Source organism: Macrosteles quadrilineatus, unplaced genomic scaffold (assembly GCF_028750875.1).
Source record: "Macrosteles quadrilineatus isolate MER2022 unplaced genomic scaffold, UCM_ALF_1.0 Scaffold_2__2_contigs__length_208266976, whole genome shotgun sequence".
Classification (NCBI taxonomy): domain Eukaryota; kingdom Metazoa; phylum Arthropoda; class Insecta; order Hemiptera; family Cicadellidae; genus Macrosteles; species Macrosteles quadrilineatus.
In genome coordinates, this window is record NW_026542595.1 from 96,671,306 (window position 1) to 96,698,106 (window position 26,801).

General features: G+C 33.6%; 1 protein-coding gene across 6 annotated transcripts in view; it reads left to right on the top strand.

Moving 5' to 3' along the window:
* Positions 1-1,476: 1,476 nt before the first annotated feature.
* Positions 1,477-26,801, top strand: part of LOC128983917 (LIM domain only protein 3-like) — a 73,799-nt gene continuing 48,474 nt past the window's right edge. For 5 of the 6 annotated variants that reach the window (XM_054403181.1, XM_054403186.1, XM_054403184.1 and 2 more), the window contains exons 1-2: positions 13,987-14,131; positions 22,410-22,451. The gene's annotated coding sequence lies outside the window, so the exon portion shown is untranslated. Of the gene's footprint in view, positions 1,602-13,986; positions 14,132-22,409; positions 22,452-26,801 lie in introns of those variants that run through there. The other variant, XM_054403182.1, reaches the window with a different exon arrangement.

Sequence of the window (26,801 nt, forward strand, 5' to 3'; positions counted from 1 at the left end):
TATATTCACTCTTCTATAACAAAAAAAAAAAAAAAAAAAAAAAAACTTCTAATGTAGGTACTCTAGAAATCCTCAAAAAACATACCAGGTAAAAAGGGAAATAGATAACATAAATGCCAATTTATTGCCAAAATGACATAACTATTTTTATTAGAAAATATTATTACATTGCACTGGAAATTGTTACATAAAAATATTTACAAAAGAAAATATTGACGTATGAAACTTAAATAAAATTTTTAAGGGACAATGACATTTTTATATAGGCCTATCAAGATATTTGCATTACGTAAAGGAACACCACGTCCGACGTTACGATATCGCAAACGTTTCACGTGTACTCGTGGTCGTCCACGTCGCGTACTGTTGTCCATATTCATTGGGCGAAACACAGTTCATAGACGAATTCTTGACAAAACAGGAGGGTATATTAGAAACGCACAGGTCGGCTATCGGGCAGAGACTGAGTGCGTGGCACAACTTGGCAACAGTGGACAGTTTTCTAAAAGCTGATTGGATGCCGCATGCCCCGCCCCACCCGACTCGAACTGGTTTCGGTCCTATTCTGTATTCTATTCCACTATAGAATACTTACCATCTTCACATACGGTCGACCTCTTCACATACGGGACAGAAAATTTTATAAAACTGTCTTTAGCCAATCAAAATTGATCATTAAGAATACAACTATTATGACGCTTTACAATCACGGTGGATGTCTTCACGTTCTTCATATTTACCTTATTTTGGTTCCTCTATTTGTCCAATTATCGATTAACACGGGATAAAATGGTTTGGACTCTCTTTAAATCAGTGACAGTAAATGTCAGCTGCAGTTGAAACCCCATATGACATGCAGTCCAACCCTATTATTATTATTATTTGTTATTATTTGTGATTTGACATGAGTATACAAAACAATATATTGTATACAAAACAAATTACATACAAACTCAGCCCATTAATTTTGAAACATTTGCTGGTGGCAATCATCAATGTTGGACACAAGTGACTTTTCCAAACACCAAAATATTCACATTTGGTACCATTAAATCTTTAGTTTAAGATTACTTTCAGCCGATATAAGTATGATGAATCTTTTATGTAATGATCCAAGTAAAATTGATACTTGAGTATAAACAATAGACCAAAGTCTCCGATAGCGATTCACTAAAATTTCAAATGTTTCTCACCAAGAAAATGTGGACTGAAAAGAACCTCGTTAAAAGCTCAAGACCGCTAAACGGGGGAATGGAAAAGTTAAAATTCAAATTACGAAAGAAAAGCAATACTGTTGCTGTAATAAAGGTAATTGATAAAGTTAATCAGAAAGCAATGGCATGAAGGTGTGAGTAATAAATGTGATGGTGGAAAACTAATCCCATTACCACCTCGTGGGGGGGTATTGCCCCCCCCCCCTGGAGCGTGCCACTGCGCTGACACCCAGACACCGTCAGTCTAGCGTCAGCAGTCGTTGCTAGTGTTGTGTGGCATACTTGGATGTTTAAACCGTAGCGTCGCTGTCCGTGATATATCGCGATTTATTATCGACAAAAGCGTGGATTGAACTATATCACCTGTGACGGATCTTACACCTATTGGTAAGTTTTTATTATTCACAAATTTTTAAAACGTTAATATTTACATTGCGATATAATATTGACAAATTATGTCAGGATTTAAATTTTATCTACGGAAATACATTGAAAGTATTGAAGAAGTATGTTTTAATAGTTTACTCATATTGAAAATTAACTACAATTTATGAGCAGACTTTCTGTACTATTTACTAAATGTTTTGCAAAGTAATAATCTTTTTTAGCACTATGTTTTAAAGTATTACGAACTAAATATATTGTTATAAAAATTGGTTTGTAAAATTAATACATGCACCATAAATAAATTGGTATGCCAGTACGTAGTGTGTTGTGAAATTTTAAAGCCTATTTTAAATTTAATTTGAATTTCCCGCCCTTAGCGCCACCTGCGGTGGCCGAGGTCGGCAGTGCTTATCTGTCCGTTGGGTTTTAAAATCATATCACTGTACTAGTGGGGGTGCTGGCTACAAGTTTGCATGGCTCCTGTGATGATGTAAGTGTTACATTTATTTAGTTTAAGGATTTTTATATTCATGTTTAAAATACTTTTTCAGGTGCTACAATTTAGTTGAAAAACATAATTAACCAATTTGTACAAGTCTTTATTCACTGTTAAATTTCGTTTGCCACGTGTGGTCAAGCCTGTTTGAGTTTGTAATTTCTTGAATAGTAAAACATCAGAAGAGTTTTGAGAGCTATATAAATTTAAAATGAAAATTATATAACTTTAATATTAGGTTCTGGTCAAATGTAAATTTTTATTCAATTTAATGTAACTTAACTCAATGAATGATTTTTTGTATTGAACACTTTATAAGAAATCCGAATCAATGTTTTATACCTTTTATGCTTTTCCAACAGGTCTCTTGTAATAATATTAATTTTATTTTAATTTAAGCTTGTGTTAATGGTTTTGCAGACGGGAGTCAAAATTTGTACAGCTAATTCTTAAGATGGCCCAGCCCACCCCTGCTGTATTGAGTAATGTACCATTTCATAATTTTGGGTACTAATAACAATTAAGGCTAGCATATGTGTAAAGGGTTATTTGGTTTAAAAATTAATAAATTGTTGAACCGTAATTCACTGAGTCGTTATTATTCGACTCCCCTTGTTCACGGGTCAACTTGGCGACCCTCTTGGCTGATCCACAAGCTAAAGGAAGTGGATCTAAATTCACACCATAATTATATTCGATTGGCCATCCTGGAATATTGGTTTGAATTTATTTTGGTTTTACTTATAATCACAATTAACCAACTAATTTATGATAATATTTACCAATTTCTTTGCTTTGCGTGGTAATGATCTTGACAAAACATTATAATTATAAATGAAATTACATAGAAAATATTTTTTGTAAATAGTTACATGTAATGTAAACATAAAAAAGATTAACTCATATTTTCGGTATATTACTTATTTCTGGTAACTGTGGTACTAATTACTAATTAAATTTAAAAATTTCTTATACAAATTAGAATGAGTATCAAATAATTCTCTTGGTTAATTTATTTTTAAACCTGTTAATGTAAAGTATAAAAATTATTTAGCTTTTTTTAATTATAAAGTTATTATCGCACCATTCAAATCAAACTACAGTATAACAAATTAACATGTGGTGATTACTTGAATTGATTCATGGCGTTTGTTGCAATAATATGATTTGGACAGTTAGAATATTTACATTTATGGTTTATTTTTAATAAATGTTTTAATTTTCATCTGGTTGGAAAAACATGTTCTTATTATTGGTGGAGTTGTAAATATAAATATGTCAAAAGATTCTGACAATAAAAACAAAATTAATCACATATTAATTTGCAAAAATGTCTTTAGTAGCCAAAGTATAGTACGTACTAATTTACTATTAATACAGTATTATTGAATGCTATGCCATTCAAACAATTATTTCGCATGAATGGTAAGTTTAGGGGAGTTAAAATGATTTTGACACTTCCGATACTTGTTTTTAAACATTTAGAAATTCAAAAAATTCTTATCAAATGATTAAATTGGAAAAGGATTCTCGATTTCTAACTGGCATACATGTCCATAATTGGAGTTAAGCGACATTGGAAAACGTATTAAAGATTAGATTTCACAGGTTCCCGCCGTCGAAATATAGGACCCATATTGTTCAAAAAACTATCCGACTATTTAAAAGTTATTGAAGATTATAACGCGTTTGAAAAACGGCTATAGCGATAACTGGCAGAGCAGTTTTTAATATTCTGGACAAATCTATGGTTTATTTATTTTCCTTTCATAATAAGCAAAAATATAAGCCATGAATAGCAACAAGTCGACATTTATCTATTTTATATACTTGGCAACCACCGAACACAAAATTATTACACAAATGGTAAAATATTCGATTAGCAAATAAAAACATTTTAATGAAGCTAAAGTTTTGGAAAAAATCAAACCCTAATATAATGAAAATACACAGTCCGTAACTAAATATACAATGGGGTTTTCTAGATCTTACCGTATATTAATTTTTCCCATAGCTATTATCATTACTGATAATTGGTAATAGCCTACTCGGCTTATACCACCGCTCCAAACTATATATCTTTATCGCACATCTACTTCCGGTCGAAAGATCTGTGTTCTGCGGCGATAAGATTAAGTTAGCTTAGAACACTAATGTCATAGAAATATTATAAATATTTTTCATTTTATTTTATTACAAATAACAAGGTTTTTGCTATTATTTGATTATCATCACAGGGTTTTTGTAATTATTTAAATCTAGTTTTTTTAATACTTACCATTAACAACAATCATGTTAACAAGTTGTATAACCCATTGATTAATATACAATTAAAAATATACAATTAAATAATGTATGTCTTGTTTTTATCTGAAACCTGCCTTAAAAATATCTTATATTGCTTCTAGGAAATACCTCCGTAGTTCTCCTAAAATTTATTGGCTGAAAAATGCGGGTACATAATATATACCCACGTAATAAACTACAGAGTAAAATTGTAAACACAAAAGCTCCGCACTAGTAGAAAATCTATGAAAAAGACAAGAACAAATCGCAGACTATAAACAGCACCTAGTTGTAGCGAACACGAAACACATCATTAGAGAAGATTTACAGGTGACGGTACGTGTTCTATAAATGTCAACTTATTTTAAGAAGTTTTCATCAAGTAAGCGACGCCGAGGCCGCCTGAGGGATCACATAATTGGAGCAACAGAACTAACAAGGGAGAGACAAACAGTTAACAAAGATCAGCTGACAAATTGACAGGGCTACCAACTGCTGTGGATGAGGCTCGTTACGACGTCCCCCGAGGTTGGCACACTTGCTCTCACATTGTTGTCCAATTAGTTCCAACTGACAGGTTTGCCAACAGCCAAATTGTGCTATGCATTGTTTTAGCACTGATTATATATGAGATGTATGGATTATTTAACGAGGGCCAAACCTTTATTGTAGGAAGACCAAGATGCATTTCATTTTTATTTTGTAAACCAGTAGAATAATTCGTATAGTAATTGTGTAGTTAATCGTTGGTTTAAAATTTTACCCAGGTTCAATAACTTAAGATAAAGCGCAGTTATGTGGAATTTACAAATACCTGTAAAGAGCTTTTTTTTTAGTTAGAGTAAACATTGAAGATACTACACCTGAGGAAAATGCCATCTTTGGTTAAATTTTGGTTGTAAAATAAATTATTGATAACATCGTCAGTACATAGCGACCTATTATAAAAAATAGCCGTTCCTTGGTTCAATTGATGTATGTAGAATGTTCCAAAAATATTTTAAATATATATGTTTTGTAACATTTGAACGTATTTCCAGAGTAATTGAGCTATTATTGTTATTCAGTATATTTAATTTGAAATTTTTACCTATGACATAGTTTGTAATTTTTAATGTAAAACTTCTCTAAAATCGATCACTTTTTTGAAAATGGTAGTTCAACATAATTTTATATAATAACGAAAATTTTACTATTATTATTGGGTCCGTAAATATTGTTTGGATACTGCATTCACCTGATCTTAGGCGTTTAAAGAGCGGTCGTGCATTAATTGTGCCAAGCCCTCAGAAAGTTCCAAAAAATGTTCCTTAATTGCGCCAAGCCCAAGCCACGTAGGGGTGAGTTGCCGGCAGAAGGAATGTCCTTGTGTCATCCTAATCTAACCCAACCGTACCTACTCAATTATACAGTCGAAGACGGTTGGCTTTCTGGAGTAGTTGGCGCAATTCAAGAATAGCTGACTACCGGACTCAGATAAATTGGCGCAATTAATGCCTGCCCCAAAGGGCCGGGCTCAAGGAGACACATAACTACGCTAATACGCCTTTGTATTTTGTTAGTTCAAAAACTCGTGTAAAGATTTAATTTGTTGGCTTCACTTACACCAGAACAAATACACATAAACCACCTCTACTTCATAATTGTATGGTTTATTTAGCTAAACAAGTACAAAATTAAAAGCTAATATTTATAGAGGTTGAGAACATAAAGTCAAGTTGAGCTGAGAACGTTGGAAGCCAAGAGCGTCGGTCGCGTCGGGTAGTTTTATGACGTTAAGTGATAAAAGTTTTTCTCTTTAAAAGCGCTGAGTGCCTTTCTCAATCCGCACTCTCCTTCGCGTTGTTCTCATTCATCCGACACACAAAAACGCACTTACTTGAGCACACACACACTCACACACACACGGGTACACATATCTTCCATCTCTCTTACTTACTCATAAAGTGTACCTCTTGTATTGCGATTATGCCATTATTGTAACACAAATGACCTACCAAACTGTTACAGTGATAATTTTATGAGTAGCCGAGTGGTTATAGAGCTCGCCTTAAAACCCAAAGGTTACCGGTTCGATCCCAAGGGAGCCTAATTTTGAAGCATAATTGAGCCTCCAACTAATGGAACATCTAGGAAGAAGTTGGTTCCGCTACACAAATTTTAATACTTAACTTTTATACTTTTATTTTAAATAGCGATCATACGGCACACTTAAGCCAAGGTAGGTATTTTAAGCCAAGTATGAATGGATATGAATGTAGGATGAGTGGCGCGATCTTGTAGTCTTGTTACTGTCTAAGGCCGGTACGTTCCTTGGGCAGGACTGTTAATTAATACATTAATTAATACAGCCAATGACAACTAAGGGACTTACAATCTATAGTGGAATCCGAACAACATTTGCCTTTCAATTCACTGGTCTAATTATCAGGATAGTACTGTGGATAGTCGTAGTACTCACTGGCGCTGAAGTTAATCCACAAAACCGGATAGCACGTAAAATGCGAAGAAACACACAACAGTACAAATGTTAATAAATATATTATATTGAGTATTTAATGTTTAGATTTCAATATAAAGTTTCTGTCTTAACAACGTCATATTAGTGAGCATTTTTCTTTAACAGTTTAATGTGTATTATTCTCTTAGCCGTACCCAAAACTTACGAGCACTTTACAACACTGATGATCTGGTTCAGAACTTCTCATTTGATGCGTTTAATCCTAAGTGGTACTGCGAATTCTTCCCGACACTTTTCAGTCATGAAATCATATTTCTCATGTCTATCACTAATTTCTCGTACAACATCCCCATTATGTTATGAATATCCGCAAGTCCTAAATTAGCTGGGGTGCACCAACACCTAAGTACACGGCATTATCAACCCCAGTACCTTTTGGAATTTTGACTGTCATTCAATTGATTAGCCATAATCTGTTGCTGTGTTTTAGTCATAGAGAACCTAGATGAATTAGTGTCTGGTAGAGAGTGTTGATGAATCTCGATTTCTCCTCTTAAGTTTAGAAGGTTAGTGTACCAGAAAATATACTATAATTACAGTAGCAATATGTCAGTGGGTCGAATTAAGTTCTCCTTCTTTTATATACTTTTCTCGTAATTTTTTATGTTTTTAAACTGTCTACAAATTGAACATGTTAAAGTGTCTTTTAAATTTATGACAGTGCGTAGCGTATAATAGTCAAACATCAAGCAGTTATTTATTTAATTTATTTATTTATTTCAACGGGTACACCATTTATAAAATAATACATTTTTTAAGCATAAAAGCAGAATGAAATGATTTCATTGGTATAGTTGTAAAAGTAATTTAATTATTAAACCCTTTAAGTTAGTGATATTAGCAGCAAGCCTTTCGCATAACACTAAATTAAAGAACTGTTTAATCGAGAAAATTGCATTTTGTAATAAATATTTAATTATGCGAAATATAATATAGTTGTGAAACCAACTTTCATTGCATTTAAATTTTAAATTATTTAAGTATTATATGATTTAAGTTACCTTTAAATACTGCCTAGTATAATTTTTTAACTTATTAGTAGTTACAATGAAGAGATTTTGAGTATAGTTTTCTCAAAACACTAAAGAACATAAGGTCTGTTTAGCCTATTAGTGAAAGCAATTGAAACAACTGTTAAAGCAAATTCAAACCAACTGTTCAAAAGGTGAAAACCTAGAGGTAATTAAATAAGACAGCTTTACATAAGCATTGGCACGAGCCATGCAAAGGCGTAGCGGTGGTCTGTAGTAATGTGACACCGACTATACTACCCCCTCCCCCTAAACAAGCTCAACTCTCAACTAATTACATTAATTAAAACCTCTTACCCCCCCCCCTCCCCCCTGCATTCCCGCATTCGCCGGTACCGCAAACCTGACATTACAGTAGCTGCCCTTTATCCGACCCTACGTAACTATAAACTCTCCCCCTTCTACCCTTACCCATAGGAATAGTAACGTGAAATAGTAATGATAAGTAGTAATAGGTCGAGAATTTAATGTATATAAATATGATTAAAAGTATAAATAATTATTAGTGTGAACCAAAGGTATAAAAATATTTCTTTTTTTGGGTCTCTATAATTTACGAATTATTGCAGAAGTTGCAATCTATGTAGGGATGCATATATTTACTGTAGAAAGATAAAGTACAGAATGAAAACTTTAGTGACTAGGTATTAGATTTTATACAGTGTGTAAATTAAGTATTGAAACAAATCTGTGTTGTTTAAACCGAAATAGATAGAAATATTCTGTTTGTGGTGTTGTTTGTTAACAAAGGTTCAGTAATTTATTACATCAAAAATATTTTTTAACCCCCCTAACAGGAAAGGGGGTAGGAGGAGACTTATTTTTTTTAAATAGCAACCCCTATTGAGTGACTCCTAATTTTGAAGGAGTTGTCAAAAGAAACACGATGACGCAAACCGGAGGTGGATATCTAACCCCTAGCCAAAATGGCAGGTATTCCAAAATTTGATTTACTGTATGTGAAAAAGCACCAAATTCGCAAATATGGAAACAAATCTGTATTTTTAAAACCGAAATAGATAGAAATATTCTGTTTGTAGAATTGATTGTTAACATAGGCTCCGCAATTTTTTACTTCAACAATAGTTTTTAACCCCTTTAACAGGGTAGGGGGTGGGGGTGAATTATTTTTGCCCAACAGGCCATCAAAATCCCAATGTATTTCTCAAGAAGAAAATATTTTGTTTACTTAAACGGACGAATAATTTGTATTAATTGCATACTAAAACAGCTGTTCATAATAAACACATGATACACACAAATCGTTCGTTTTCAGAGTGAGTTCGTTTTCAGTTTCGTTAACTAGAGTTGAGTGATTGATTACATTATCTTGGAGTTGAATCTTTTATGTCATCGGAATTATGACTGTTATTAATTTTGAAATAACGCCTGTAATACTTTGCGATCGCTCGAATTCGAGCAACAGATACACTTCTACACTAATATATTTGGGTTAAAATACATAGGTGGTATCCTCATCTCAATGACTGATAATTAATAAGAATGCTTTAAACTATTTATTTCTTAAAAGTCAATATTATAAATGTTTTATTTGGTTTTTATTGTAGTCTCTTATGCCTTTACGTCGATATATTAAACAAAATCGATGTTGTACCCTATAGGAACATTGAGAGTCAAAGCTCAGGTAATATATGAGGTTGGGAAAATACAAGGGGGGTTGGAGGATTACATGAGTTGTGTTGCTCAGCAGCACAACTCGAAGTTTTGTTTTCTTGTGATGGAGGTGTATCAAGTAATGGATGGTCAGTCACTCAGCCATGGTTGGATGAATGGATGAGGAAATGGAAGATGGAGGGAGACTCAGATAAAGTGGAATGCGTTTTATCCACTATAACGATGTTGATGGGTCTGACGCATTATCACAGTCTTGAGTTCACTATGAGGAAATGGACTGAGGCAGTTAGAACTTTGTGATCATGTATATGGAATATATTTTAAACATCTACAACAGCAGAATACTGGAGACCATTACATATCTATTTCAAAGAAGTGTAATTACCACGGAATATATTTATTCACATATTATTTATTATTATTATATTATTGATATATTTATTATTATTATTATTATTTAACATATTTGTTCCTATATTTATAACAAAAATGATTATTTCCAGCCAAATCTTAGAAATCGTATTTTCTGATATGAACGTATCATCCAGGCTTAATTCAAAGGACAGTTCTTAGTTTGAATAAGAACAAAAAGTGCTAGTAGTGATTGTGTCGTTTATCTCAATACAAAATTGCATGTAAAATTGTTAATACCCATTAACAGTTTTCAAAATATTTATGTTGCCTTTTCACCCCTTCAATTGTGTAATTCATTCTTAGAAAAAGTTTTCTAAATGGCCAGAGATAATTCTTTTCTACTCGTAGGCTACAACAGTCAGTATAGACTTTTCAACAACATAGGCAATTTCCAAGTCCTAACAAAAATTGTACAGTTTCATAAGATCTTAACGTTTTTGGAAGGAATATTAAAAATTGTAATTTTAAAGAGATTGGGGACATTAGCCTGTCTGCATTAACCTCAAATGTCTGTGTGTGGATAATACCTAGCAAACCATGAGGTGGACCAGTACAGTACAAAAATTGTCTACACGGATATATTTAAATGCGAAACCCTCAATATCACCGAATTGGTTTCACACTCCATAATACTATGAGCCACTATCTCCCCAAGTTATTTGAGTTTATTTATAATAAAGTAGTTATATAAACGCAAGTGTGTTGTGTGTAATCTCGTCTCCATTTTTAATACCTTTGTTATTAAATACTTGGATGAGAAAAAACACTTATACTAATGAGAAAAATGCCGTTCGTGAGAGATGTCCGCAACAGTTCTCAACAATTTTCCTCAGCTGTTGCAGTTAAGTGTGTGAGTAAGATTGTGAAGTGGGGTGGGGGGAGCGTAGTGTGGTGACACCATTACGCGGCTGTCGATGTCGCTGCGCTTATGAAAATGGGACCCTTAAAAGTTGAAGCGAGAACCGTGACTTTGTAATCATCTTTCCAATTTGTAGTTGCGGCGGCGCGTCAGGAGAGTATACGACACACCACTAGCTGGAGATTGTGGGACAGGAAAATTAGTTAAAGTAAGATAGTCTGCTGTAAGATTGGATACCTTCAAAATTAATCACTAAATCACTTTATCGAAACATCGAAGTTCTTCAATAACACATTGCAAGCTAAATATGCCTGCAAGTTGAACTATGAGACAAAATTATTTCTGTCTGGATAAATTTAGGGTACTCAACAGAGATTAGCTTCTAAAATCAATGATTGATGTATAAATATCTCCTAAACTATATTTAAAACCAACACCATTCTCTTAAGGGTTCTAATCCTACTGTGACGCAACTACTGAACATAAAGACTAAATTAGAAGTATTATCCTACATGTTTGACTTAACACTGCACCGCCTTAGTACTTGGAGCATGTGGAGCACTTAGTACTCAAGATGAACCATTCTGAGATCTCCACTCTAATGCGTAATGGAAGGCCTGAGATAACCGATGGTCTAGTCTGTACTAATTGAGATGCTCGAATGTGCCTGAAATAGCGACCAACCACTCACATGTATCGCTCACTTAAGTAGTTTTAACTTGTAACTCTGTGTTGAATTTACCAACAAAAACATTAAGTTTGAATAATATCACCGCTGAAAATATACTTACTATGGGTTACTGTCTATTGTCTACACTCAACTTAATCTATTGTCTACATTTTCTGCCCCTAATTTTTCACATTCAATTGTCTTAATTTCCCACATTGCAAGGCAGGCGCTAATGGAAGCGGCAAGTACAAAGCCTTAGATGGATGAAGCCTAAGCCACTCGACTCTTTAAAAGCTATCTTTTATAACCGCCTCGAAAAAAAAACAAAGGAGACGTCACCGGAAACTTTTTAATTTACCCTAATGCAGGAGCCCTCAGTTGAATCTACTTTAAAAGGGTTTTAATTATCCCTTTTAACCATGTGAATCATTTCTTTAGGTGTTTCAGCACCGGTGTCTTTGTCCCTAAATTACTTTATCCTCATAGTGTAGTAATTAATTAGCACTCTTGAGAGCTTATTGCTTTTTCACTGTGGAAACTTCAAAGACAAACTGAAATAGAGTGTTTTAGGTAATATATTATCTTAAAGTAATATCTTTCAGTTTTTAGATTACATTGAGATGTGATTTTATTCATCTAACCTGCTGTCCTACGTTGATACACAGTAATACTTAGAGACGGAATATCTCTATGAAAGTGTTTTCAAAAATCAAATTATTTTTTTATTAGGTTTCCTTATTTTAATTATATATGACTTGTAGTATATTGTAATTTGATTAAAGAAACTAGTTAACATGTTGACAGAAAAAATTAAAATGCAATAAATAACTAAACACAGATTTACAAGAAGTTTCAACTAGATATATCAAAAAGATGATACTTTTCCAAACTATCTTCATAGTATAAGTTTCAAGAAGTCACAAGACATTATCAAGTCTTTCAGGAAGAAGATTTCAACTGCTATGTCTCTAAGTACTTAACACTGACCGAAGAAGAACGGGTTGAAGATGATCAAATGTACTTTCAGTTCCAAGGCCTAGATCAGACCATATTATTTTCAATTCCTAATGATGATATCAATGCCTGGAAAGAGACTTACTGTGCCGAAACCCACGAATGTAGATACGGCCTTAAGATCAAAGACCAGCCGTATAGCTTTCCCGTGTTTTATAACATTGAAGATATACCGGGTTTTGATGGTGTGCAGTTGTCTGAGGATGGAGGAGTTCATGAAGGAGAGGAAATCTTTCGATTGAGAGCTGGATGTTCAACCATGGATTTTAGTGGTGATGATGATACCGCAATGGAGCTCTCGCCCCAAAAGGAAGAACTTTGCACATGTGACAGGATTGTTGAGGAAGAACACAGCGTTCAGAGTGGAAAACAGGTTCCCACCCTTACTCCTACTGGGACTGTTTCTGAGGATGTGCATAATTGGATCGCTCAAGTACGGTCTGACCTTATGTACCAGAAGACAGTTGCAGGTTTTGCAATAGGTACGGCTGCTTGACAGTATGTAGAAAAGAACCGTATCTGCTCACTGTAGGGAAAAGCGTTCCCGAACCAGCTCTTGAGCACTTTGTTGTGGGACATCTTTTGAAAGAAGCCCATCTAGATGTACCAGTACCTGATGATGTTGCACTTGTGTATCCCATCCTCGTCACCAAAACGCTGTTGTGTCAGTGTTAAATAATATTTTTCATGTAGTTGTATTTGATTCACAAATAGAATTTATACAAAACTCACAACAAACTAATGTAAACAATATTAATTATAACTGAAGCAGCTGAATAAGACAGAAATAAGGAAATCCTACATAATATAACTGGGAATCATATTAATGTAAATAATAAGAAACTGTATGTACATTATACTGTAACAAAATTAATCTATTGGATTTTTTTTATATAATAAGGAAGTATAAGAAATATGATAAGGTGATCGAATGTTCTTAAACGTTCTTCGCTTGAAGAAAAGCCCTATCGGTTATTGATTCAATGATCTGAAAGTTATTTATTGATACTTTGTTACCACACTACACCGAATACAGTGCCAAACCGTGCACAAGATTTCAAAACCGAATTTTAAACCTAGGAAAAATTCCTGTAAAGTAAAATTACAACTTCGGGAACTTAAATGAGAAGCATAGTAGATCTGCAGTTGACTTAATTGTATTTATACCTGACCATTAGACAATTACGGCTGGGTGTTGGCTAAGGCAATTACGTAATGAAAGAGTGGCCAGAGTAATGGGCGAAGGGAGCAAAACAAAAGGTACGGCCAATCGGATTAGGGTAATAATGTAATTGATTAAGTAAATCAGAAGGCGATGGGCATGAAGGTGCAAGTAATAAACAAGGTGGTGGAAAACTAATCCCATTACCCCCCTCCCCGAGGAGTGGCTGAGGTGGTGGGGGGTTGTAGTGCGCAGACTCGCCACCAGGGTCGTGGCAGTCGCAGGTGTCGCATTCAGTCGTGTACGAGCCGTCGTTGTGTCAACATCTCGTGTAGGCTGCTGTCAGTGAGCCGCTGTCGTAATCTGTTATCACACGTTGCGCGTCCGTGCGATCTTAAACGTGTGATCTCGTAGGATTTCTCTTATAGTGAATCATCCACAGGTAATGGATACTGAAAACGTTATTTTTTGTAGATGTATTGTCATAAAAAACACCGATATGTCGGTTAGAAGGTACTTAATGAATGAACTATAAGTCATGCAGCATAAATATATATTTGAATTATTACTTACTATAGTAACTACAATTTGCAGATATATATTTTCCAACTAATTTAAACACAATACCAGAAACCTCTATGTATAACCTGATGTAAGCTAGCTTAATCCTTTAATTAATTAACTGAAAATTATATAGTGTAAATACATATTTTGAATACATATTTATTATAGTAACTACAATCTGTAGATATATATTACCCTACAAATTTACATATCAGAAACCTCTCTTACACTAATTTTAATTACATTTTTATCGTCGTTAAAAAATATACTTATGATTCATCATGAAATATAATAAAAGATTAAATTCCGTCGATCGTTGCCTCAATGTCATTGTCAATGATAAAAGTCGTCAGATACAAATAGGTAACTAATTAAATAACTCGTTCTTGGAGCTATAAGAATTCAAATTAACTATTTCGTCACCAGTTACATAGAGTGCTAGAAAATAATCGTTCTTTACGGTAATTGGGTTTTAAGCTGGAGCGCAGTAAGATTTGTTTGATTGAACGAGAAAGTTAATTATTCGAGTAGTTAATAACGTAATAAATCTCTAATATCCATTCCATTCGTTAACGATCCTATTAAAATTGAATTGTATCACGATATAATTAAATAAGTTAGTTGGCAATTAGTTCGAAGATTGTATAAGTTTTATTGGTATTTTTCAATTATTTTCTAACGTTGTACGAATATTTTTTAACAGTCTGGAAAAGAAAATTGCTTTCGTATAATATAATTAATAATCTAAAAATTACGAAGTGAGTACGACAAACAATGCTTTTAAAGACTACTTATGTATGTGTTGTTCTAAATTGTTTATCGTCTACTTAATTTCACTTGTTTACTGATCTTGTAAAAATACTATTTCAATTGAATGAGAAGACATAATGAATTTGTATTTCAAAACCGTTGGGTTGTTCGCATTTAAACCATTTTGTAAAATTTGCTGTTGATTTAAACAATAAAATACAGTTGATGAATTGATTATAATGTTTACAGTAGTTATACGGATTCTCATTATTATAATTTGTAGACTTATGAGACAAACATGATAACATAGTTACTAAAATATTTTTCCCTTATGTCGATTTAAGTAGCTTGAGTGCTACAAACATGCAAAGCGAATAAATTGTATTACACTATTTTCACATTCAGAGCAAATAAACGATGATTATTAAAAACATATGAGGGCTTCATTCAGATGCAAATCACATTCTACTTCATATTGAGCTATGTCGTAGCGAAAAATTGCCAAAGACATAACTAATTCACGGAATATTAATTTCCCCGTAACGCAGTACCCTAAACGGTCGATGGAGGTAGTTAACACGACCATCACTCGCAACGCAGGAAGCGGCAATCGAGCCAGATTAGTCAACGGTCGCTATTATTGGCACCACTTCCGACGACGCTGGTAGTGATTTGATTAAGTGGCTCACGGCTTTGGCTGCAGTAGACAACGAGTATAGTGGACAGCATGAAACAAACTACATAATAAACACATTAAATAGAACATAACACTTTACAATAGATAAAGGTGTAAACTAGTGCGAGAACCTACACGAATATTTCCTGGAACACTTCTGAAAACTGTACTGCACTGACACATGCACAGTATTGTAGAAGATAAACTGTATGGTTGTGCCATTGACTATTGAGTCAATGGTTATACATTGCAGCAGTTATATGGGTGCACAAAACAATACTCAATGCATGCAAAACCGTACACGAATATCACAAATTAGCACAAAATATTTTATTTAATTGGTTCACAGTGGATTGAACAATTGTTGATACAGCATAACGGGTATTTAAACACACCGAATAACACACAATATATGTTTGGCCCTACACAGATTGCTTTATACTTTTCAAAACTTTACACTTACATGCAAAATACATGTTGTACACACTATTGTACAAGCAACAAAAATATACCTGTTGTAACCCTAGGTGACGAAGTCTCAAAGCTCGAAGTCAATGTGGTTGAGATAGTAAAACCCCACACAATATATATTGTACACACAGGAGACGAAGTATTACAATCAAGGATTTTTACCGTACAAACAATATATTAAACCTGTAACGCCTATGCGACGAAGCAACTCGTATTCAAGGCTGTTGACGCGTTGCGAGCGTACAAACTTAAGACAGTACCTATTGTACACCTAGGTGATGGAATTTCGCATTCAAGTGTTTTGCGTCCATACAATCTATACACAGTACCTATATAAACACCTAGGTGTCGAAGCCATATGTTCAAGGTTTTTGCGAGCGTACAAAAACTGTACAGACAGTACCTATTGTACACCTATGCGGCAAAGTTTCGTAGTCATGGTGGCCGATATACAAACTACCGGAGGAAGCTGTAGTGACTGAGATAATTGGCCCAGGTTAAACTCCCGGAGGGTTTAATAACGCTGGAGTTACGAGTAATTTAGTCTTGTTTTGTAATCGCCCCAGATTCACTTAAACGACGCCCAAAGTGTTTAGACTTAAGTACAAAATAATGCTAAACAAAACTTGTTTACCTAAACTACCTCCTGCCCTGCCTGTGGGATATGTATCGTAATTGTTGAATTATTTCAACAATGGGAATTTAGCTTTTTCGTTTTCAAGGTTCCTATTATTAAGTTTATGTTCCTTGATCATTATGTTAATGCTAAACATACAGTAATAAACAACAACTAGTGTACATGTTGCTCGAAATCGAGCAATTGCAAAGAAGTACAGGAGTTAATTATAAACAAATAACTTGTTTAAAAACTAATAACAGTCATAATTTCTGATGATTTTAAAAGAGTCAACTATAAGATTATTAACTAAAGGAAATACTCACTATTTACATGACAGTCCTATTCCAGTTTAAAGGGTTAATTCTTAACAATCAATCTGCCCATGTACGGGAAAAGGTAAGCTTACATTAAGTCAACGTAAAAAGGCTGTCAGCTTTTATAAAGTACCGTACCTAAGTTGTTTAGCCAATATGTAGACAATAAGGTGAAGGCTACTTTAAACTCTACAGGATAAAAACTGGCAGAACTCTGAAATAGTGTTATTTATCATAGGCTTACTCATATGCCAAATCCTTAGAATAAAAATGCAATAACTAAAAACCGATATCATTCAACACAAACCAACATCCAAAACTAATACAACATAGATAATTTACACATTGACTGTTTTACATATGTTCTTCTTCTCACTATTAGTTTTTGCTTCTCAACGGGAATAATCTGTTTCATAATCATTGAAATAGATTTATAATAAATAATCTATCATAAAGTTTAAGATTAAATAAACCTACCACATAGTTGTTTTGCATGGTGGAAGGAAAATACATTTTTTTGGATCAGCTGTCGGAATTTGTGAAATAGAAATTTGACAGTTCTGGTTGTTTACAATAAAATGTCAAAGCAAATGTAAACATTGTGAATTTTCTCATGCTTCCATGGAAACGAATTATTTAATATTTAATTTCTGACAACAGCTGGAGTTTCAAAACAATGTTTGTTTCCCATGTTAATCTTATGGAGGAATACGAAACTTTAAAGGGCCCTAGGGCCTCACTCTCTAATTATTTACCTAAAAAGAAAGTTTCCTGCACAACTTCACGTTACGCTCTTTCCAATGACACCAAAAACATGTTAATCGGTTCAGTAGTTTCGGAGGAGTAATTGTCACAAAAATCATGCTTGCGTATTAAATAAGTAACAACAATTACAATGATGACATCGTATTGATGTACAATGTCATCATTTTATCAACAGTCTTGAACACTGTTTGTGTAAACTCAAAATATATAAACGGTGATGTATAATAACTTATTACCAATATATAACAAAAATGTTTGGCCAGTTTAATTTTGCATCTCAATACACCAAAGAAGCAAAATATTTTTTAAGGAGTCACATTTAAAAGTCCGACACAGCAAACCGGGTCCATTTTTTGTCCGGCAAAAACCAACCTTCCATAAATTGGCATACATTTTGATAAACTTTAACTGGTTTCCTAATGAAAAGAAATCCTTATCAACTTATATCGTTTATTAACTCCAGATAAACCCATTCCAATATATACTGTATAAATTATGATGCAACAACATGAATCATTTTACATAGTTTAATTAAAACCCAAATCGATTAATCTAAGCTCGATTTCGCGTCCCCAAGCAACATTCTAATTACTGCTAATTGCCAAACCGCGATGTCTAATCGATACAATTATAATAATTTGAATGGCGCCAGCGACAAAAGCGCATCCGCCACATTACATTGTGATGTAATTAAACTGATTGTACCGAACAATCAGCCCGACATTACAATGTAGGCTGATTGCCTTACACAATCACTGACAATCCAATTGTTCCGATCGTCAGTACAAGTTTTGTTGGCGTTATTTAATTGTCGCTCCATTGATTATGTTTGGCAACGAAGTTTCCGACGCTTCCGCCTGGTTAGTGGTGATCACCCGGGTAATCAGCAGCAGAGGTTGCCAATTTGGAGGGAAACTACGTGATTGTGAGGTTGGGCGAGGATTTAATGCATAACGTTGCAGTTGGAAACACTACACTGTTTTTAGATTATTAATTAGAGAGAATGGTATTATAACAAAGTTGTTTAATCGTACATTTTAATTTCTGATTGCCTGTGAACATAGTGTTGATGGTCGTCTACGACTCAGAATGCTTCCTATCAAAATTAAGAAAAGGCTGCAGGTTTTGATGGTTTAAACCTGAAGCCACTCTTTATCAAACTCCGTCATCTGTTTCAAACTCGTTTGAATGTAATTTGGATTCAGTTAGGATAGTTTGAATTAATTATATATATTTTAAGAAGAGCGAGCGACCTTGTGGTAGAGCGTGGATCTTCGGTCACCAAGGTCCCAGGTTCAAATCTCGCCACAACATTTTTAAATATTCCGAAATTAAAAATATAATTGTAATCCAATTCTAGACCTCATTACAATCAGAGTAAAGCACACTCAGTAAAATTTATGATTGAATTAAGAAAGCTGTTTATATGTAGCACTATTAGTTAACTACTAATAGTGCACTTTATTATAATTTTTTATTGAACTTAACTAGGTAACACTATACATTTAAAAAGTGTTCTTATATCACTAGTATAAAATGTGTATGAAGCTAATGCTTATTTCAAACAAAGTACCTGGGGACCAAGTCATGACATATAGTTTATTTCCATTGTACCCCTATATCGAGTAATCTTCAGTGTAATCTTTGCTCAATAGTAACAACTGATAATTTCCCATTGCACTGTATTTTGTAATTTGCTAGTATACTGGTTATGGCTTGTTATAAACACATGTTACATGTCTGTTGTTTACTTTTTCCTTGTTATTTTGTTCAACCAGTATGGTTACTTGGAAACTCATAAGGCCAATGTTAACAAATTGTCACTTTCACTTTATTTTAATTTAATTTATTTACGTAATTCAAATTTTTGTTGGCAGTTTTAACTGCAGTTAACACGTTTTTGGGTCAGGTATAAATTATTTACAACATTTGATGGAAGTTGCCGTTTTCGAGATCTTTGTGGACGTATGCATACATACATACAAGCAAACGTTGTTCTTTAAGAGTATAATCTATCTATATAATTAATACGCTACATGAAACTTTCTCGGTTGAACTCCTCCGCCATTTATTAACCGATTTTATCCATTGACGTCTCAATGGAAAGAGCGTGTCACGTAGATTTGAAAAATGACCTTACATTTTTGAAAAAGTCCCTAGGGCTCTGCCCCAGTGGCTGTTAAAGTTCCCTTACGAATGTTATCCTTACGAAGAACATAATTGTTTACATTTTGATCAGCTGTATAATTTAATTGCTGTTATTTATTTTTCAATTCAAAGTCTTTTAAACTTATCGGAAATTATGATGACTTTTATTTGTTTTTAAATAACTACTTTACTTCTTTCCAATTGCTTGATTTCGAGCAACGTGTTTACTAGTAAGATATGAATGGACGAAGAGTGAATTTCCTTAACAGCATGTTACTTAACGATAACAGCTGTATCTTTAACCAGGATAGTTTTTATTATCTTTATCATGAAATACAGCTGTGTGTAGTTTAAAACTAAAATCGAAGTAAAACAACTAAGTTATAATCTGTTCCACCCTGGGTGCGTGTGCGTGTGTGTGCGTGTGTGTGTGTGTGTGTGTGTGTGTGTGTGTGTGTGTGTGTGTGTGTGTGTGTGTGTGTGTGTGTGTGATTGAGTGGGTGGGTGCAATGACGAGGGGTGGGGGGGGGAGGGAGATTGCCGTGATAGTGTCACAGTGGCGCAGAGTTAAGAGATATTAATTAATGTGATTAGTATAAAGGTTGTGTGAGGTGGTGGGGGGTGTGGTCAGTACAGTCGGCTCCGCACACGATAGACCTCGGCCGGCACGCGTCTCCTAAATGTACTAGAGGTGTTGCAAGTTCCTAATTATAGCTTGTCTCTTTTTCATATTAATATCGTAAATATATTAATTTTTAATTATTAATGTTATTTGTATTGGATTCGGAAGGATCGTGCAAATAATTCTAAAGCAGTTTATTCAATACGTATTGCATCTATTTTCCATATAGTCTCCCTCTGCCAGTAATTTATTCCTCTATTTTCCATTATGTATAGTCATCTAAAAAAGTTTTAATTTTACAATTGATTAACCGGGAAGAAAATGTTATAATTCAATACTAGTACCAAAAAGATAGCAATTGTTTTCATAAACTTTCATTTTTTAGGTAGTTACGTTATCAAATATTAATTTTGACTTTTCTTTTTGATAAATGTCAAAATATTGAAGTGCTGTAGAATCCAAAATAATTTCTTAAAAAAAATCCTCTTATCAACAATCACTAAACTTACAATTTTTGATACTTTGTTCGTCTAACACTACTACATGTTACAACTATCCATTACTAGCAGCATCTACTGGTATTATTGATACTAGTAGAGTAGAGTAATTATTGATAATTCAATCTACTACTACCGTGTGATATTGGTACGAGTTATTCACTTATTCACACCAAACTTAATGATACTGAAGCAATGAACAATCCAATTTATAGCAAGATTCACGTCATACACCTCCTAAGTACCAAGTAGCGCTCTAGGCAGTGTTCGTCCACTCTCAGACGCCCCACCATAACGTAACGGATTTCAAAGACTTAACAGCTAAAGCGGAGCAAATCTTCAAAATAAACCCCAATGGAAGCGTTAAGCCGGATAACAGTTTTTAGTCACGCTTCGACATTGACCTTTGGGACTTTTGTCCTCCGAGGTACCCAGGGGGGGGGGGTTAAGACGATTGCGTACCTCGGCCCAGGTGTTGGGGATTAAAGATTGGGGGGGGGGCAACCGCATATCATTATCATGGCCACAATGACCCGCGCACCTGGCAATGCTTGGGGAGAATAGCAATCAACTCGGCAAAGGGTGGACAATCCCACCCCAGCGAGGGTCGCAAAGGTCATCCTTCTGGGATAATTAAAACGAGATAGCCAGTTTTTTGGCCGGTATAGTTAGTGGTGGTACAATGATAAGCTTTAAAAAATCTATTTACAGGCAAACGTTTGGAATTTCTTAATTTTAAATTTGAGATGTTTGGTAAAATGTATCACAGTAAATATCACACAGAAAATAAATTGAATTAAAATTAAAGTGTAATTTTAAATAAATAAGACTTGAAGATGGATTGGTAATAAACAAAAAAAAAATTTGTTAAGTAAAATAATTGATATCATACTCATATTGACAAGAAATTAACTGATGTGAATAAAGGTAATAATGAATCATTTACTATGTGGAAGAGTAGAAGTAACTGTTTTACCTATTTTTGGAATATCGATAATATGGAGGCTATATATTGCAGAACTTTAGAAGAAATGGTTAAAGTTAAATTCTATGCTTCTACTATGAGGGTTTTCTTAGAGAGTTTTTACTTAGATAATTTTTATTGGCGATGTTAGAAAATCAACAAATAGTTATTTTCTTATTTTTCAGGATCATTATATTTTTTATGTTCTTGTGTTATTTTTATTAGTTTACAAGATAACTAAAAAATTGTACAATATACATGAATTTATGAATCGATATCTTTGCTATTAATGTGAATGAAAATCCCTGTTTCAATAAAACTTTGTTTCAGGTCCAGAACAATGGAGTAAATATACTTCGAATCACTGTTAAGGTATGTGAAGTCAATTAATAGGTTAACTAAAAATAAGAATAATAAAAAAAAATAAGAAAGACTAGAATTAATTGTATCTGTCTATCCCAACGACCAAAATAGCCAATCACTAAGTGTAATAAAAAAATAAATGATTAAAATGTATGCATTTCATATAGATTGGTTTAGGGGTATATTAATAAACTTTAATATTTACCAAATACTTGTACATAATTGCCAATGAGACAAAACCACATATACGTGTTAGTGTTAGCTACAATGTGTATGCAGGAAATAAATTAGCAATATATAAATATCAAGGAGGGTAAATTTAAGGAAAACATGAGAGTCAAACATTATACCAAATGCAAGCGTAAACTACAAATGACATTGGTGCGTTTAGTTGTGAGTCTAATCACAACTCAACTTTGTTAAAATGTTATTTTTCACTTTTGGGGAGAAAAATCCTTCTGAATGACCAAACTAAAAAAAAAATCGAATCGTCTACAACTGTACTTTGTAAGGTTTAGGTTATCTTATAAAATTAAATTATGTGAGTTAAGAATGAAATATTGAAATAAATTGTAGTCAGATGTAGTACAACACGAAGTTAGTTTATATAAATAAACATGTTAATAAGAAGGGTGAATGATTTCTAGTTCTAGCAAAGATTAGGAAAGTAGTTTTCACCTAACCAAAGATCCACAAATGTATTAGTACAACATATCTTTAAACTATTTTCATTTATGTTCAGGATTATAAATGCTAATTTTAAATTATCTGAGTTAATAATGAAATATTAAAATAAATTGTAGTCAGATGTAGTACAACATGAAGTTAGTTTATATAAATAAACATGTTAATTGGAAGGGTGAGACGGATTCTGGGAGGGGTTGGTATACTAATTTAAAGATATTTCAAATATATCTTTGACTTCAGTAAGTAGTGCAATCCTTTTGAACTACATTTATATCTACTAAACGACTCTAAAAATGGTTTTTTAAATTGTATTTCTAACAATCCAGTAAACTCTTTGAATGATTTCTAGTTCTAGTAAAGAGTAGCAAAGTAGTTTTCACCTAACTAAAGATCCACAAATGTATTAGTTAAACAACATATCTTTAAACTATTTTCATTTATGTTCAGGATTATAAATTCTAATAAAAAAATATATACACAACAATCTGTTACCTGTATACCAGAATTTTTCATGTACAATCCAATGACTTGACTCTCATTGTTCAGGATTAGAAATTAGATCTTTGAACACTTTGGTCAACTATACCAACGATCTTTAAACGATGTCTATTTCTGTCCAGAATTATAAAAGCTATTTTCATACAATTATATCTAACGATCTGTCAACTATAGAGATGTCTTAGGTAAACAGTCAAATCTCTGGACATTTGCTCAAACAACGTAACTATTTACTCGGTAATTACTCGTATTATCAACAACAACAGTGTGGTGATATAAGGTCCCCCGGCGACCGACGTCCAGTGCCAGTACTGCTGATATTAACTGGCTAATTATCCCAATTGATATGGTCATTACTGAGGTTGTGTCACATTGTCTTGTCACGTCGTCTGTCACGTTATGTCACGCTGTACGTCACGTTATGTCACAATATGTCTGTCACGTTATATGTCACTTTGTTTTATAGTCTGTTAGATTGTTACTTCATTACTTCATGCGGGGTTTTAAGGTATTAGGCTACTCGATATGTCATTGTCCTACTTTTTAAGGGTGTCCTTCACGTTTTGTCTAATTTTATATCCCCAGTTAATATGTCACGTTATGTGGGTTTGTATTACTCGGTATGTCACTTCATTGTCACACTATATCTCAATGGATAAATGGTAAACCACTTTTTAAATTTTGTGGAGTTGTATAGTATTATTCGATATGTCACTTTGTCACACTACCTTTCAATGTTTGACATGCTAATCCACTGTTTAAACTATGTCCTTCACCTTTTATGTAACATCATTTTGTATGCCCAGTTAATATGCCATTTAATTCGTTCACTCTCTATATCATGTTATTGACTCTCATGTTGAACCACTTTGATTGTCTTGAAATGTCGCATTTGTATGTCTCTTTGTCACATCGTTAGCATCATCACACTATTTTTTATGTCACCTTATTGTTTGTAGTTTTTCATATTGTTGTCACATGGTCTGTTTCGCAGTGTCACCATTATTTTATAGGGTTTCGTTAAATCTAAGTCAACACTTCGTCTGTCTTGTTATTATATCTGTGTCACGAAATCTGGTCTAGCTGTAATAGGGAACATAACATTTATCTTGTAGGCCCGAGACCTAAACCCACCAATAACGAATGGCAACGTGAGATCCTGTGGTTTGGTGTTTCATTTATTAAGTCCATAGCTCCAGTACACCTGAAGAAAATATAAGAGAGGACATCTGTAACAATTCTGAAAATCTCCCAGCAGGAATCATCCGATAACTTAATGCAATGTTTACTTATGTGTCTCATGGACAGTAATGTTGTATGTAGAATAATTAACCCTTTTCTTCCTATACCAACATATTTCTCCATTTAAACAATACTAAATTGATAAAACTACTTAACATTGAATAAATAGAGAAAACTGTAGGTAGAGAAAGTAAAAATTTGATTTATTAGCTACTATTTATCCAAACTTTATAATATAAGGTTGTAAGGTATCCTTAAAATCTACATACAATTTCCTAAGTATTACAGTTATTACATATCTTGCAGTTATTTCGTAAAATTAATGGTTTTTTTGGAATTTGACATAATGTATTTAACAGATGGTGACCAATAAGATAACAAATCTTCCAAAATTTCAACGCTATATAATATAGATCCAACCGACAAGGAGTTATGAATGTTTTAGTAAAAAAAAAAAACAAAAAAAACAAACAAACATATAAATAGACTGGAAACGGAATGAGATTGGTCATAATTTATGTTATATTATTTTTTTTATTTCTTTTGATATGCTGAATAACGTGACAAAGTTTGTTCATTTGGTTGCAAGACACCCTGTACAACATTAACATCGATGTGATATAAAATCGTCCAATAGACAATGTGATGCTATCAGATCGTGATGAATAAAACAGAAATAAAATAGTGTTTTATTGAATAGTGCAAAATAGTTGTTTAAGGTTTTTTTTTAATAGTTTTACCCCCACTAAATAGAAATAAACAAAATAGAGCCAACATAAAATGTCCATCTGCGTAAAACATTCAAACCTTGGGAATTAAATTTATTTGAACATAATAAACTGGAAAACGAAGTGCGCGAGAGAAGTGGGTTGCGTTTGAGACGCTTACCAAGCTTTTGGGAGCTGCACTCTAATAGGGCTTATGAAGAAGTGATCTTTGCTAATAGCGTACTAAGAGAGCTTTTAGCAAGGAATAAACAAGAGACCCATCAACGATGTGATGTTACGTACACACACGCGCACACACATACACACGCACACCACAACTTCGACAGCCACTCTAAGAGCTACTGAGTTATTCTTTAAAAGCGCTAATGGACATGGACCGAAGGCGACAATTCCTGTGAGTGTAAGAGAGCACTTAGTTTGTCAGAGTGAGAGAGAGAGACAGAGAGGGAGTGAGAGAGAGAGATGAATGGAGAGCGACGGAGAAAGAAGACCACAGATTGAGAAAGGCACTCAAGGCTTTTAAAGGGAATGAGTTTTATCCCTTAGTCGATACAATGACGCGAGAAGCATTTTCTTGGCTTTGTAAGTATAATGCTCGTAGTAACTTTGAAACAACCACTCTCTTGATATTGAAGTCGTTTATGGATCTGCTTTATGGAAGCGCATTTTTCCTCAAGGGAAGTTTTTGAAATTTAAATATTATTTAAGTTATTGATAAATTAAACATGATTGCATTTATTACCTCATGTACACAACACAATTATATTTTATTTACGAGATTTATTGTATTTATAACTATTCGGTAACAAACAACAAACAAAAAAAACAAATAAACAAACAAAATTAGTAGAAACAAAAGGATTATAATTGAAAAGAACCAGAAAAACTTCATAATGCATTGCCTTAGAAATAATGTAAAAACTTAATGTTATCCTTACAAAATAGGGGAGAACCCAGAATTCTAGGTTCTTCATTAAGGGTTAAATATTTTAACGCTTAGTGGTAGATGCAATAAGATGACTTCCACGTCCAGGTACATGATGACGTGATAAATAATTTAAGTGCAACAAGGCTGGTCAAGGCTCTATGTCAAGTCTAGGATTCAAATATACTACTGATAGGGTATGACACGAAACACATGGCACAAATATAGCACTGAAAATAGGAACATAGGCACTTAAGTACCTAAAATACTTCAACAACT